Source organism: Canis lupus, chromosome 15, assembly GCF_003254725.2.
Source record: "Canis lupus dingo isolate Sandy chromosome 15, ASM325472v2, whole genome shotgun sequence".
Taxonomy (NCBI): domain Eukaryota; kingdom Metazoa; phylum Chordata; class Mammalia; order Carnivora; family Canidae; genus Canis; species Canis lupus.
In genome coordinates, this window is record NC_064257.1 from 39321216 (window position 1) to 39337170 (window position 15955).

The 15955-nt window shown below is 36.6% G+C and overlaps 1 protein-coding gene across 3 annotated transcripts in view; it reads right to left on the reverse strand.

Moving 5' to 3' along the window:
* The window catches only part of BLTP3B (bridge-like lipid transfer protein family member 3B), a 97565-nt gene that overhangs the window by 74372 nt on the left and 7238 nt on the right, over positions 1–15955 (reverse strand). The window contains exon 2 of one of the 3 annotated variants that reach the window (XM_025439523.3): positions 11294–11427. The exons of the other annotated variants lie outside the window; for them this stretch is intronic. The gene's annotated coding sequence lies outside the window, so the exon portion shown is untranslated. The remainder of the gene's footprint in view (positions 1–11293; positions 11428–15955) is intronic. 3 annotated transcript variants of the gene reach the window in all.

The following is a 15955-nucleotide window of genomic DNA, read 5'->3' on the forward strand; positions in this document are numbered from 1 at the left end:
GGCTGCTTTTCTTTCCAAAGTATATAGCATGAAAGTGGTCAAAAGAATAGCTTAAACAAAGGCCAACATCAACAATAAGACATGTTGATAGTATATAGCTTTGATATGACATAATAAAAATGGCATTCTATACCTCTGTGGCCTTCTTGTCAAAAACCCATGAATCATTCTAATCATTAGAAAAACATTACACACTGACTGAGACACTGAACAAAATAACCAATACTACTGAAAACTCTCAAGAACATCAAAAAGAAGTCTGAGAAACTGTCACAGTCAGGAGGAGTCTAAAACAAAATGATGACTATGTGATAATCACAATGAGATCCTGGATCTGAAAAGGACATTAGATAAAAAACTAAGGAAATTCAAATAAAGTATAGGCAATAGTTAATTTATAAATATTGGTTTCTGATTGTGACATATGCTCTGAAACATATTAATAGTAAAATGGATGAACTCTTGTCCTTTTCATTTTTAAAAAATAATCCATAAATAGCTAATTTTTAAAATCTATTTTTCTCAACCACAGAAAATCTGTCATGCATACTTTATTTCAAAGGAGTAAATGAAAAGCTTTAATGATTCATGAAAACTGTTTTGAGAGCACATATCCAAAAGCATAACACAGGAGTAAATTCTTATTAAGACTATGAGAAGCCTAATAAAAATCTTTGGTTCAGGTCTCTCAGGCAATATTATTTCTTGATTCATCAAATTTTTCAGAATTTCTTATTTGCAGATTTTTGTTATTAGTAACTTACCAGAGAGCATTGTTCAGGGGATACATGGCTGTCTTGAAACTGCTACCTAAATTTTTACAAACCTGTCAATCTGGCATTAATTTTTGGAGAGTACATGCAAACATGAAATCCAGAGCCTATCATCTTTTTCCACAGAAAAATATTTTTAAGGAGACTTTGAGCATAGAAATAAAAAGGCAGATTTTATTGCATTACATGGTAATCCCTCTACCAAAATCAAAATATCTACAATTAAGAAAATCACACACACACGCACACAAACAGGGGAGTTGGGATATGAGGTATATGAACACTCTTTGTACTATACTTACTGCTTTTCTATAATCTCAAAGTAGGGCAGCCCGGGTGGCTCAGTGGTTTAGCTCTGACTTCAGCCCAGGGAGTGATCCTGGAGACCCGGGATCTGCCGGGTCTGCCTGTCTCTGCCTCTCTCTCTCTCTCTGTCTGTCTGTCTCTCATGAATAAATAAATAAAATCTTTAAAAATAAATAAAGTACTTCAAAATAAATATATTATTTTAAAAACTCATTTGAGTTGCATAGGAAGGTTTATTCATTTTGTTGTGTGCAAATTTCATGTTAAAAAGTTACTGGAATAAAAATATCAATTGTTTCCATATCCTAGCAACAATAGGAACTGACAATTTGGAAGCACCATTTACACTAGCATGGCAAGTATGAAATTTTTAGGGATAAATCTGACAAAAGGTATATAAGCCCTATATACTGAAAATTATTAAATGTTGATGAAAATTTAAAAGACATAAATAAAAAAACACATACATAGATCAGAAGACTCAATATTTTAAGATGTCAGTTCTCTTCAAAAAGATTTATAGGTCCCAAGCAAATACCAAGCAGGCTTTTTGGTAGAAACAACAGGTTGATTCAGAAACTTATATAAATATACAAGATATAGAATATCAAACTAACTTTGAAAAAGATGAAGATACTTGGAGGCCTTATACTACCAATTTCAAGACTTCTTAAAAAGCTACAGTGGGGCACATGGCTGGCTCAGTAGGTAGAGCAAGAAACTTGATCTTGGGGTCATGAGTTCAAGCCCCACATTGGGCATAGAGCTTATATATAAAAAACAAACAAACAAAAAACCACTTTAGTATTCAAGATGGTTTGAGATGGGCATAATGACAGACCCATGAACAATGGGACAAAACAGAGCCCTGAAAATGAACTGAATTTATAGTAAGGGGATTTTCAAAAAGCAAATCAATGAGAAAAAGATAGGGGTGCTTGGGTGGCTCAGTCGGTTAGGCATCTGACTTGTGGTTTTGGCTCAGGTCATGATCTCAGGGTTCTGGGATCAAGCTACACATAGGGCTCCACACTCAGCATGTTGTCTGCTTGGGATTCTCCCTCCCTCTCCCTTTGCCTCTCCCACTTGTTCTCTTTCGAAAAGTAAATAAATAAATCTTAAAATAAATAAATAAATAGGTGCATCTGGGTGGCTCAGTCAGTTAAGTGTCTGCCATTGGCTCAGGTCATGATCCCGGGGTCCTGGGATCAAGCCCCACCTTGGGCTCCCTGGTCAGTGAGGAGTCAGCTCCTTCTTCTCCTTCTACCCCTTCCCCCAATCATACTCTCTCTCTCAAATAAATAAATAAAATCTTTTTAAAAATTAAAATAAATAGGGACACCTGGGTAGCTCAGTGGTTGAGCATCTGCCTTTGGCTTAGGGCATGATACCGGGGTCCTGGGATCAAGTCTTGCATCAGGCTCCCTGTGGGGAGCCTGCTTCTCCCTCTGCCTCTCTGTCTCTCATGAATAAATAAATAAAATCTTTAAGAAATAAATAAAAATAAAAAAGCCAGGTAGATCCATAAGCAGCCTTCATACTATCAAAAAATATCAAATAATTTTAGAATTTTAGCACCTGGAATATTCTTCTAATCCAAAGCCTTCATTTTATTGTATAAAACGTAAAGCCCAAAAGGGTTTAAGTCAACCGCTAAGGTCTTATCAAGACAGAATCCAGCCTACAATCAAATTTGTACAATTTAAACTTAAAATGTATTTCAAGATCAATTACCATTTCATTGTCATACTGATTGATTTTCAACTCAACAATATTTAATGAACATTTCCTAGGCATTATAGGAGTATATGGCAATTTTTACCTTCAAGGAGCTTTCAATGTCCATTTCAGGCTTATTAAATATTTAAGACATAAATGTTATTTTCTTTAAGGAAAACTATGGTGTTAATGGAAGAAGAATCAAGTTATACTCTTAATAATTTTTTTTAGTATTCTCAATTTACAGAGTTTGTTTGGCTTGGTTACTTTTATTATATATATGTAAAGGAAACCACCCAATCTTGTCTAGCCAGTTTTTCACATTTAAAGAATTGAAAACTTTTAAAGAATGGAAGAGGTTATAAATGGGCAGCCTGTAAGCTATGTTTTATCCACAAACACATTTTGTCTGTCTGAACAGTTTTTAAAAATCTGAATGAGTGGCTAACAAGGTAGACCTTGTATTAAAATCTCAGTTTCCTTATTCACCATGACCAAGTAGGACTCATTCTGGGCTGCAAGGGAGGTTCAACCTCTGCATATAAATCAATGTGATATACTACATTAATAAAAGAAAGGACAAGAACCATATGATCCTCTCAATAAATGCAGAAAAGGCATTTGATGAAGTACAGCATTCTTTCTTGACTAAAACTCTTCACAATGTAGGAATAGAGGGAACATACCTCAGTATTATAAAAGCCATATATGAAAAGCACACAGCAAATATCATCATCCTCAATGGGGGAAAAACTGAAAGCCTGTCCCCTAAGATCAGGAACACGACAGAGATGTCCACTCTCACCGCTAATGTTCAATACAGAACTAGAAGTCCTAGCCTCAGCAATCAGACAACAAAAAGAAAAGGCATTCAAACTGGCAAAGAAGTCAAACTCTCACTCTTCAAAGATGACATATTTTATACGGAAGATCCAAAAGACTCCAGCCTAAAATTGCCAGACTCATACAGGAATTCAGCAACATGGAAGGATATAAAATCAATGCACAGAAATCAACTGCATTTCTATACACTAACAATGAGAGAGAAGAAAGGGAAATTAAGGAGTCGATCCCATCTACAATTGCACCAAAAACCGTAAGATACCTACGAATAAACCTAACCAGAAAGGCAAAGGATCTGTACTCTGAAAACTACAGAATCCCCACAAAAGAAATTGAGGCAGACACAAAGAAAGGGAAAAACATTCCATACTCATGGATTAGAAAAACAAATCTTGTTAAAATGTCTATGCTACCTAGAGTAATCTACATATTCCATACAATCCCTATCAAAATACCATCAACTTTTTTCACAGAGCTGGAACAAATAATACTAAAATTTGTATAGAACCAGAAAAGACCCCAAATACCCAAAGGAATGTTGAAAAAGAAAACCAGGGATGAAAGGAAAAAAACAAAACAAAAAAAACAGGGATGCCTGGGTGGTTGAGCATCTGCCTTCGGCTCAGGGCATGATCCCGGGATCCGGGATTGAGTCCCATATCAGGCTCCCTGGAGGGAGCCTGCTTCTCCCTCCTCCTATGTCTCTGTCTCTCTCTCTCTCTCTGTCTCTCATGAGCAAATCAATAAAATCTTTTTAAAAATAAAATAAAATAAAACAAAGAAAACCAAAGCTGGTGGCATCACAACTCTGGATTCAAGCTCTCTTACAAAGCTGTAATCATCAAGACAGTAAGGTACTGGCACAAAATCAGACACATAGATCAATGGAACAGAACAGAGAACCCAGAAGTGGACCCTCAACTCTATGGTCAACTAATCTCAACAAAGCAGGAAAGACTATCCAATGGAAAAAAGACAGTCTCTTCAACAATTGTGTTGGGAAAACAGGACAGCCACATGCAGGAGAATGACACTGGACCACTTCCTCATACCATACACAAAAATAGACTCAAATGGATAAAAGACCTAAAAGTGAGACAGGAATCCACCAAAATCCAGAGGAGAACACAGGCAGCAACCTCTATGACCTTTGCTGGGGCAAACTTCCTATTAGACACGTCTCCAAAGGCAAGAGAAACAAAGGCAAGAATGAACTACTGGGACTTCATCGAGATAAAAAGCTTTTGTACAGCAAAGAGTCAAGAAAACCAAAAACCACCTACAGAATGGGAGAAGATATTTGAAAATGTCTTATCAGATAAAGGGCTAGTATCCAACATCTATAAAGAACTTCTCAGGGACACCTGGGTGGCTCAGAGGTTCAACATCTGCCTTTGGCTCAGGGTGTGATCCTGGAGTCCTAGGATTAAGTCCCCATCGGGCTCCCTGCAGGGAGCCTGCCTCTCCCTCTGCCTGTGTCTCTCTCTCTGTGTCTCTCATGAATAAATAAATAAAATCTTAAAAAAAAAAAAAGAACTTCTCAAACTCAACACCCAAAGAATAAATAATCAATTAAGAAACGGGCAGAAGACATGAACATCACTTGGCATCAGAGAAATACAAAACCACAACGAGATACTACCTCACACCAGTCAGAATGGCTAAAATTGACAAGTCAGCAAATGACCTGTTGGCGAGGATGCAGATAAAGGGGAACACTCTTAACACTGTTGGCGAAATGCAAGCTAGTGGAACCACTCTGGAAAACAGTTTGAAGGTTCCTCATAAAATAGAAAATAGAGCTACCCTATGACCCAGCAGTTGCACTACTAGGGATTTACCCCAAATATACAAATGTAGTGATCCAAAAGGACACCTGAACCCCCTGTTTACAGCAGCACTGTTCACAGTAGCCAAATTATGGAAGGAGTTCAAATGTCCATCAACAGATAAATGAAGAGGATGTAGTATAAGACATCCTGCCATTTGCAACAACATGGATATGGTGAAGTCGGTAAGTGAAAGAAGTCAATCAGAGAAAGTAAATTATCGTATGATCTCACTCATAAATGGAATTTAAGAAACAAAACAGAATCATAGGGGAAGGGAAGGAAAATAAATAAGACAAAATCAGAGAGGAAGACAAACCATAAGAGACTGTAAATCATTGGAACCAAACTGAGGGCCACTGGAGGGGAGTGGGGGGATGGGATAACTGGGTGATGGGCATGAAGGAGGGCACATGATGTAACGAGCCCTGGGTGTTATACGCAACTGATGAATCACTGACCTCTACCTTTGAAGCTAATAATATACTATATGTTAATTAATTGAGTTTAAATTAAAAATATTGAACTTGTAAAAAAAATAAATGAAATTGGGAATAGAAAAAAACCTCTGGATTTCCTAATTTTGTTAAAACACTGGAAGATCTGACACAAATACATGTGCAGGCATCCTTTATGGCAAAAACTGAGCAATGATTAGGCTCTCGGGTAACTTAGACAAAGTAAGACATAATTACTGCTTTCAAACAGCTCACAGTTTATTATCAGAGACAAGCACAGAAATCGTGACAGTACATTATAGTTTCACTATGTGCCAAGCACTATGGGACAAATACTGCAGTAAAAATAAAAACAGGATAAGACAGAGGTACAGGAGAAGTAGTGATAATTTTTAAAAATACTCTTTTGGGAAAGCTTCACGGAGGCCAAACGAGCTATTTTTCAAGATTAAGTTTCTGCTCAGTGAATAGGAGAGAGGAGCGCATTTTAGGCACAGCAACAGCATGTTCAAGACTACAGGATCACATACAGGAGTCGCAGATGAAGCATATGGCATGGGATAGTTTGTAAAGAAATGGTATGCCTTTGAAAGATGGTCTGAAACCAGATCATGAAGGACTCCTGCATCCTACACATAAGGATTGTTCCCACAGTGCTTCTAAGAAGATTACTAATGATTCAACATAGCCGGGCAAAGAAATAAAAAGGGAAAAGATCTAATAACTGATCTCCCTAATTATTGATTCAACTAAACTACTAAAAGATAATTTATGAGCATAGCCTGGTCTTTGTTCCATTAACAAAGAGCCCTACTTTTACCTTATCTTATGCAATTAAGTTCTATTTTAGTATTTCTTGGTACAAAAAGTCTTTTTTTTTTAAGATTTTATTTATTTATTCATGAGAGATACAAAGAAGCAGAGACATAGGCAGAGGGAGAAGCAGGCTCCCTAAGGGGAGCCTGATGCAGGTTCGATCCCAGGACCCAGGGATCACAACCTGAGCCAAAGGCAGACGCTCAACCATTGAGCCACTCAGGTGCCCCCCAAAAATTGTACTGTTAAAAAAATCTATTTTTTTAAAAAAGCTTGTCATGAGCCATTAAGAACTTTTTACCAAAATTTTTTTAAGATTTTATTTATTTATTCATGACAGACAGAGAGAGAGGCAGAGACACAGGCAGAGGGAAAAGCAGGCTCCGTGCAGAGAGCCCAATGTGGGACTCGATCCCGGGTCTCCAGGATCATGCCCTGGGCTGAAGGCGGCGCCAAACCGCTGGACCACCGGGGCTGCCCCTTTTTACCAATCTTTACATGATACACCACATTAACAAAACAAAGGATAAAAATCATATGGTCATCTCAATAGATGCAGAAAAAGCATTTGACAAATTCAGCATCTATTTACGGTAAAAATTCTGAACTAAGTGGGTATTGAAGAAATGTACCCCTCAACATAATAAAGGCCCTACAACAAATTCACAGCTAACATCATACTCAACAGTGAAAAGCCGAAGGATTTTCCTCTAAGATCAGCAGCAAGACAAGGATGCTCACCCTCACCATTTTAATTCAACATAGTATTAGAAGTCCTAGCCAGAGCAGTTAGGCAAGAAGAAATAAAAGGAATCCAAATTGGAAAGGAAGAAATAAAATTGTCAATTTGCAGATATAACATATAGAAAACTCTAAGACTCCACCAAAAAACTACTAGTAAGAACTAACAAATTCAGTAAAGTTGCAGGATACAAAGTTTACAGAAATAGGAATAACTAATAATAAGTTACCAGAAAGAAATTAAGAAAATAATTCCACTTACAACTGCATCAAAAAGAATAAAATATCTAGGAATAAATTTGACCAGGGAGTGAAAGACCCATATACTCTGTAAGACACTGATGAAAGAAACTGAAGACAGCACAAATAAATGGAAAGATACTCTGTGCTCATGGAATGAAAGAATACTGTTAAAATATTAACTATATACTACCCAAAACAATCTACAGATTCAATGCAATCCTCTTCAAAACACCAATGGCATGTTTCACAAAACTAAAACAAAGAATCCCAAAACTTGCATGGATCCATGAAAAGACCCTGAAAAGCAAAAGCAATCTAGAGAAAAAACAAAGCTGGAAGTTATCATGCTTCCTAATTTCAAATCCTACAAAGCTGTTAGTAATCAAAACAGTATGGTATTGGCATAAAAACTTAAGTCAAATATATCAATAGAGGGGATCCCTGGGTGGCTCAGCAGTTTAGCGTCTGCCTTTGGCCCAGGGCATGATTCTGGAGACCCAGGATCGAGATCGAGTCCCACGCTGGGCTCCCGGCATGGAGCCTGCCTCTCTATGTCTATCATAAATAAATAAAATCTTTAAAAAAAAATGTATATATATATATATAGAATATAAAGAGCCCATAAATAAACCCACACATATACGTTCAATTAATATCTGTAACAAGGCAAGAATATACAATGGGGAAAAAAAGTCTCTTCAATAAATGGTGGTAGGAAAACTAAACAGCCACATGTAAAAAATGAATCACTATCTTATACCAAATAAAAAAAAAACTCAAAATGAATTAAGGACTTGAATGTGAAGTCAGAAACCATGAAACTCAAAAAAAAAATAATAATAAGCTCTTGACATTGGTCTTAGCCGTGTGTGTGCGTGTGTGTGTGTGTGTTTTTTTTTTTACCAGTCTTCTCAGGCAAGGGTAACAAAAAGCTAAAATAAATAAATGGCATTACATCAAACTACAAGCTTTTCTACAAAAGAAACCATCAACAAAATGAAAAAGCAACCTAACTGAATGAAAGAAGATATTTACAAATCATACATCTTATAAGAGGTAAATATCCAAAATATATGATGAACTTATACAACTTAATGTATTAAAAAAAAATCCTACTTAAAAATGAGAGGATCCAAATAAACATTTCCCCAAGGAAGACATACAGATGGCCAGTAGACATATGAAAAGATGCTCAACATCACTATCATCAGAGAAATGCAAATCAAAAGCACAATGAGGGGGCACCTGGGTGGCTCAGTCTGTTAAGCATCTGTTTTCAGGCTCAGGTCATGATCAGGGTCCTGGGATTGAGTCCAGCATTGGGCTCCCTGCTCCGTGGAGAGACTGCTTCTTCCTCTCCTTTTGCCCCTCCCCATTGATCATGCTAGTGCACACTCACTCATATGCTCTCTCGCTCGCTCTCTCCCTTGCTCTCTCTACTCAAATAAACAAATAAAATCTTTAAAAAAAAAAAAAAAAAAAGCACATAGAGATAACACCTCACCCCAGTCAGATTGGCTATTATCAAAAGAACATTATTAAAAAAAGTAGGGTGCCTGAGTAGTTTCATCGGTTAACCATCTGCCTTTGGCTCAAGTCATGACCCCAGGGTTCTGGGATTGAGCCCTAACCAAATCCCTGTTCAGCAAGGGAGTCTGCTTCTCCCTCTCTTTCTAACCCTCCCCCTGCACATGTTCTTGCTTTCTCGCTCTCTCACTCTATCTCACTCTCAATCTTTAAAAAAAAAAATCACTATGATGTACACCTGGAATTAATGGGATACTATGTGTCAATTATACTTCAATTAAAAAAAAAGATTTTTACCAAGAAATTAAATGGTTAAGATTAGCATTTTGAACAGATCTCTCTACTCAGTGCCAAGAATAAAATAAAAAAGTATGAGACCAGAAGGAAATGAAAACACTTATTTGCAAGAGTAACACAAGAAATGATGAGTTAAATCTGGGTCATGACAACAGAGATATTCAAGTCTTGTTGATGTCTACTTTGTGCCAAGAAGTCTGCTGCGTACTAGGTTCAGGAAAAGGAAGAAAAAATTAAGTTATTTAAATAAAAAGGCATCATAATTGATAAAAATGAGAAGATAAAGGGAAAAAAGAATTAAGTTTGGCAGAAGACTTGAATAAACAAATGGATAGCTGTGGTTTAAACTAAGAATAAAATTGTAACAGCTCATCTTCAATAAGCTAAGCACAAACCAGGCCAAAAAAAGATATGTTGAGAAAGTGTAATCTAAAAAAAGCAAATGATTACAGCTATGACTCTACTTCAGGAGCAAAAGGTCTCAGACGACTTACTAGAGGTATATGCAAAATCAGAACCATCTTTGAATGCCTTTACAAACAACATCCTTAACTATCAATATCCTAGAGATAATCCTTGATGATCTACCTTCCTTAATGGTCTACCCAAGGCTTCCCTAATGGTCTACCTAAGGTTAAAGCCTGGCATCTTTTCTCTTGGCAATTTTTGTTTAGATCCAGATACCCAAATGACAGTATAGAATCAAGGCAGATAAGAATATGGAAAATAATATTTAATTGATATATATCATATCTAACACATGGCCAGTAAGTTTATCAAGTGTCACGTTACTCCTATGTAATAAGTTGCACAATTCTGCTCATGGTTATCATTGTTTTTTAGGATGTTCTTTTATTTTTAAGTGATCTTTACACCTACTGTGAGGCTTGCACTCCCAACCCCAAGATCAAGAGTCACATGTTCCACCAACTAAGCTAGCCAGGTGCCCCAGTCATGGTTAATCTTTTAATTACCAGTTTCTTACTACACTTTTAGAACAGGTTCAAAGTATTTATGCAGATAAATTTCCCAAGCGTTAGAAGTATTCAAGGATACATTTCTAGGTTTTTCATTAAATCCAACTTTAACAAAATTAGCGCTATTTCCATGAATCTGGTTTTATAACATAATTACTTTCCCTGATAATGAATTTTTAAAAGGGGTAGGGGAAAGGGAAAGTAATAAATGAGGTGGCAAGCCTTTACATTCCTCAAGAATGAATACTGTTTTCACTGCTGTTCATAAATTACTTCAATCTCTTTGATAAAGATTGTAATTAACATTAAGTATACAAAATAAACTCCTAAGTCCTTTAATAAGAGAAGTGATGAAAACATTCTCTTTATCAAAAGAGCCTTCATACCTCATTAATTACATTAGACTAAGATATCATCCCCATTAAAGAGTAGATCAAATGCTAATTACTATTTCCAAATAGCTGACTGACTGTAAGTTATAAAACTCTCTTTTAACAATAGAAAGAGTTGGTTATAACTTTAAGTTGCCTGGCAAACCTTATATATTAGAAAAGTCACCTTAAGAGAGGAACTGCATGAACCTATAGGTACGGTAAAAAAAAAAAAAGGGGGGGGTGGCAAAGAAGGAGAAAAAGAAAATCGTATCTGACTAATGCAGTAAGAATTAGAAAATGTTCTCAAAGTATCTTTATGTGGGGTATAATAAGTGCTTGCATTTATAAAAAAGAAAGAAAAGTCAGAACGATGGGGAATAGAAGTATTACCTGAGGGCAGGAAATTCAGACAAAAGGTCCCTATTCCTGGTGAAAGCAAGTAGTAGTCAGGTGCCAAGGTTTCTTAGACTCCTTGATTATGAAATTCACAGCACACCAATCTCCACCACAGCCAGCAGGGATCGCTGCAGGGAATGGGTACACAGGGGACATAGGAGGGAGCAAGTTTAAGGGAAGGAAGAGGAAAGGAATGATATGATAAAAATATTTAGCCGTGATGCACTTAAAAAAAAAATACAGTCGCATTTCACACTGGAATAACTAAGGCAAACACTGCTTAAATTCTAAGATAAATGAACCATTTATGAATTCCTTCATTCTCTCTACACTGGTATTACTACTTATCTAATAAATTAATATTTTTTAAATGTCTATATTAAAAATATTAAAAATGAGATAGCTAGCTCTGTTGTACAAGACTTACATGAAGACCAAACTGCATAATTCAACATTAAATCAAACCAAATAGGACAAGCACTCTAAAAGACAAGTGATTTACAAATACAAATTATCAAATTAATGTAACTACCAAAAGTCTATTTAAAACTGTAATCTTAGGGATCCCTGGGTGGCGCAGCAGTTTGGCGCCTGCCTTTGGCCCAGGGCGCGATCCTGGAGACCCGGGATCGAATCCCACATCGGGCTCCCGGTGGATGGAGCCTGCTTCTCCCTCTGCCTATGTCTCTGCCTCTCTCTCTCTGTGTGTGACTATCATAAATAAAAAAAATTTAAAAATTAAAAAATAAAACTGTAATCTTAGATTCATTTTACGGAGAATTCTAAAAAGTACAGTTAGCTATGACAAGTAACCCACAAACCAAAGAGAGATCCAGCAATAAATTATATCTATAGATACTCAAAAGCAAATCAGAGAACTACAGTATTAATCCAAGTTTTTAATCTAAATTTTTTGGATATAAATCATCTGCCAAAAATGTATTCAGAGTAACCAATTTATATCCTATGTATTTTATGAAGGCCAAAGTAGTATAAATCTATTCTCTAGTCAGTTGAAAATGTTTCTAAACAACTATGTATAACAGTACTGTGGCAGATGCTAAAGGTGCAACAGTGAACAAGACACACACAATTACTGCCTTCAGAACTCAGTCTGTCACGATGATCCTGCCCTTACAGAGATGACAATCTAGGGGCACTTGGCTGGCTCAGTGGAGGATGGTACTCATGAGTTTAAGTCCTAAGTTAGGCATGGAGCCTATTTAAAAAAAAAAAAAGAGGACAATCCACAGAATTAAAAATATGAAACTTCTGTTGTAATAAAAATATATTTTAAGAGCTAAAGGAATAAAAAAATGAAGACCAATGAGACTAGCCTACCTGGTTAAAGCTGGCTATGAAAGATGTACAAGTAAAATGAAGCCCAAGAGGATGACCTGGCAGGAAGGAATGTAGACAATCTGGCTACAGTAGTAAGACAACAGAAGATGGGTGAAAAACAAAAAGGAGAAAAAGTGCAGTATTGGAAAACAGTGGAAAAAAACTGCAGCCAAGTCTCTAGGATCTAAAGTATCTTTATGGGGCACCTGGGTGGCTCAGGTCATGATCTCGGGGTGCTGAAATGGAGCCCCACCTTGGGCTCCTCGGTCAGCAGCAAAGGAATCTGCTTGAGGATTCTTTCTCTTCCTCTGCCACCACCCCCTCCCCGCCTCATCCTCACAGGTGCACAGGCATGTACTCTTTTTCAGGTAAACATAGAAACTTTTTTTTTTTAAGAAACTTTTTTTTAATAATTAAAAAAAATATATCCCTAACTTCTCTAAATAATTGCTTTAAAAATATTCCCTTGGTATGCATGCCACTGTCCAAGCAAACAGATTTAATAACTATCCATTTGATATCCCAACACTGTTGTTTGTGCTTTTAATTCATTATTTCTTTACAAGTTTCTCTGGACTTAGACCACCTCTGTCTCAATGTCCCTACTTCCATTAAAGTTGAATATAGAACTCTGTGCCTATCTCTCAAGACTTCTATTTTATCCTGGTATCTATTTACTTATCCACCATACTGTTTTCAGAAGCCATTTCTAGTTCTTAACTTCACTTACATATCTTATAGATCTTCTTTTAAGTATTGGTAGAAAGAATAAATGAATGATTTATCAATGGGAATAATCATACTTTTAATACTCCTTAAAGATAATATAAATCTTACATTTTATGATGCCCCTTTTTATAGTATAGTTCGTTTATATATAAAGTTCCATCACAGCAGAAGAAAACTTTGGAATAGGAACTGAATTTAGTATCTAACAATACAGTATGACCAAGTTTTAAAATGACTGAATTTTCTCGTATTTCTAAATTTATCTCTAAATATTAATTCCTATCAATAAAATTACAAACAAAAGGTTTACAAATAGAAAACAGGAAAGGAAAGCAACACTTGATGCTATGCTAGTAGTGGCAAAAAGAAGCCAGAGAGCTCTCTCTTAATGGTATTTTTGGGTAGAAAAAAGTACATACCATATGGCTAAAAATAAGTCTTAAAGAAGAGACTAAAGATTCAAAATTTATATATAACATTCATTTTGGCTGGGAGAAGTCTCAAAATAAGTCAACTAATTATCAGACAGATTAACAGTAAATCTAATGTCTGAAAAAATTAACAGTAACTATTAACCAGAATGATATATGCTGCAGCTCTTAATTTTGTTTTAATAACTTGGTCTTGATATAATAACTGCTCCTATTTCACTCATGGAAATAGTCGTAAAGTTACACCTGTAACTTATTTTCAAACTTACTTTCTGAGCTCTAGTCACTAATATCAACTAAATACCAATATTTAACAGGAATATTAAATTATTCAATCTAGTATATACAATATAATATGCAGAACATAGAACATATACAACTGATAAGAGATCGAATTACTAAGGAATGTTTAGATTGGAAACTGCATTATTAAGGCAAAGTGTAATATTGCAAAAAAAATTATGCAACTATTAAGAAATGGAGAAACTGTGCTTTCCCAACTTCACAGAACTGCTAAGCCAAAAGACTATGTTTCCCAAGCTTCAAAGAACTACAGAGTCAAAGGATTTTCAAATAATAAAAGAATCTCCTAAGGGATACTGCAATAGGATGGTGAAATACCAAAAAAGAGTGTAAGACTGAAATTTAATGATAAATACTGAAAATTGAGTAAAAGAAAAGCAAACTGTTAGGTAGGAACAATGGCCTGAGCAGACAGCATAGAATAATCATATTAAGAGTACTGGATCAATGACTTCACCACCCAACACTACCTGTCAAAACTTGGGCAAGTTACAAATCTTAACGTTTTAATAATTTCCTTTTCAGAGACCAGGACAAATCTTTTCTGATTCTAGAATGGTAATATTACAACACCCATCCAATGGACAAAGCATCCAACACCCTTTTCAACTAAAGTTTACAAATTAATCCCCTGAAACTAACTTCTGAAGAATCAATATCTGGTTTTTTTTTTTTTGTTTTTTTTTTTTATGATAGTCACAGAGAGAGAGAGATAGGCAGAGACACAGGCAGAGGGAGAAGCAGGCTCCATGCACCGGGAGCCTGATGTGGGATTCGATCCTGGGTCTCCAGGATCGCGCCCTGGGCCAAAGGCAGGCGCCAAACCGCTGCGCCACCCAGGGATCCCTCAATATCTGGTTTTAATTGGAAATTAGTGTGAAAGAAATGGGCACATTTACATATGTTACCTCTACATAGTATACTTATTAGCAAAATATACTATAAAGTCCACCCCTTAAAATTCATCTTACAATTCACTTCGCTGTAATCATGTACTTCATAAACCAATATACCTGAAACACTCGATGCTGTCGCTGCCAGACCTGTGAACCAGACTACCACCACGAAGGCTGCTTTGTGACCTAAGGCTTCTTGAATTCAGCCCCCATTCCCATTCTTCCCTTTTGTTTAACAGCACCTGTAGGTACACCCTTGGGGTGTTAACACTTTGGATCTGCTCAGGAGATTCAACTACGACACATACCTATTTGCAAACATTCTCCTCCCTGGTGGTCTCCTCGCACATACTCTCCAGCCTCTAGAGCTACAAGAGCAGGTTTCACAGGAGGTGGGGTTGTAGAGGTCTGCCTGCTTTGCAGCCACTCAGGACCTGCTTCTGTTCATAAACCTCCTTAATAAACCATTTCTCACCAAGCTGAACTTGGTGTTTTTCTTCAGTCTTAAGGTCCCTTAGGCCTTTGGAGGTCGTTTTGCCTACACTCCATTTGACGGAACAGCAGACTAAAATGCGTAAATTAGTTCACTAGTAAAAGGCCTCTCCATTCAGGTATCTAGCAGGCATCCAAATTAATACACCCAAAACCAAACTCCGTATCTCTCTACCTAAAGCCCGCCCCTCCTGCAGTCTTCTACTTAACAGCAACTCCATCTCCTCATTTGCTTATGTCATGACTGTTCTTTCTCTTTCAATCCGCATCTTACCCGTCAGAATCCTGCGGTTCTACTCTCGAAATACATTTAGAACCCGACTATATTTCAACAAGTCCACCACATCAACCTACACCCAAGCCGATACCTTTCTCACTTGGATAATTAGCACTTTTATTAGGCTCCTGTTTCTGCCCTTGTCCTCCTATTATTTACTTCCCATATGGCTGCAGAGTAATCCTTG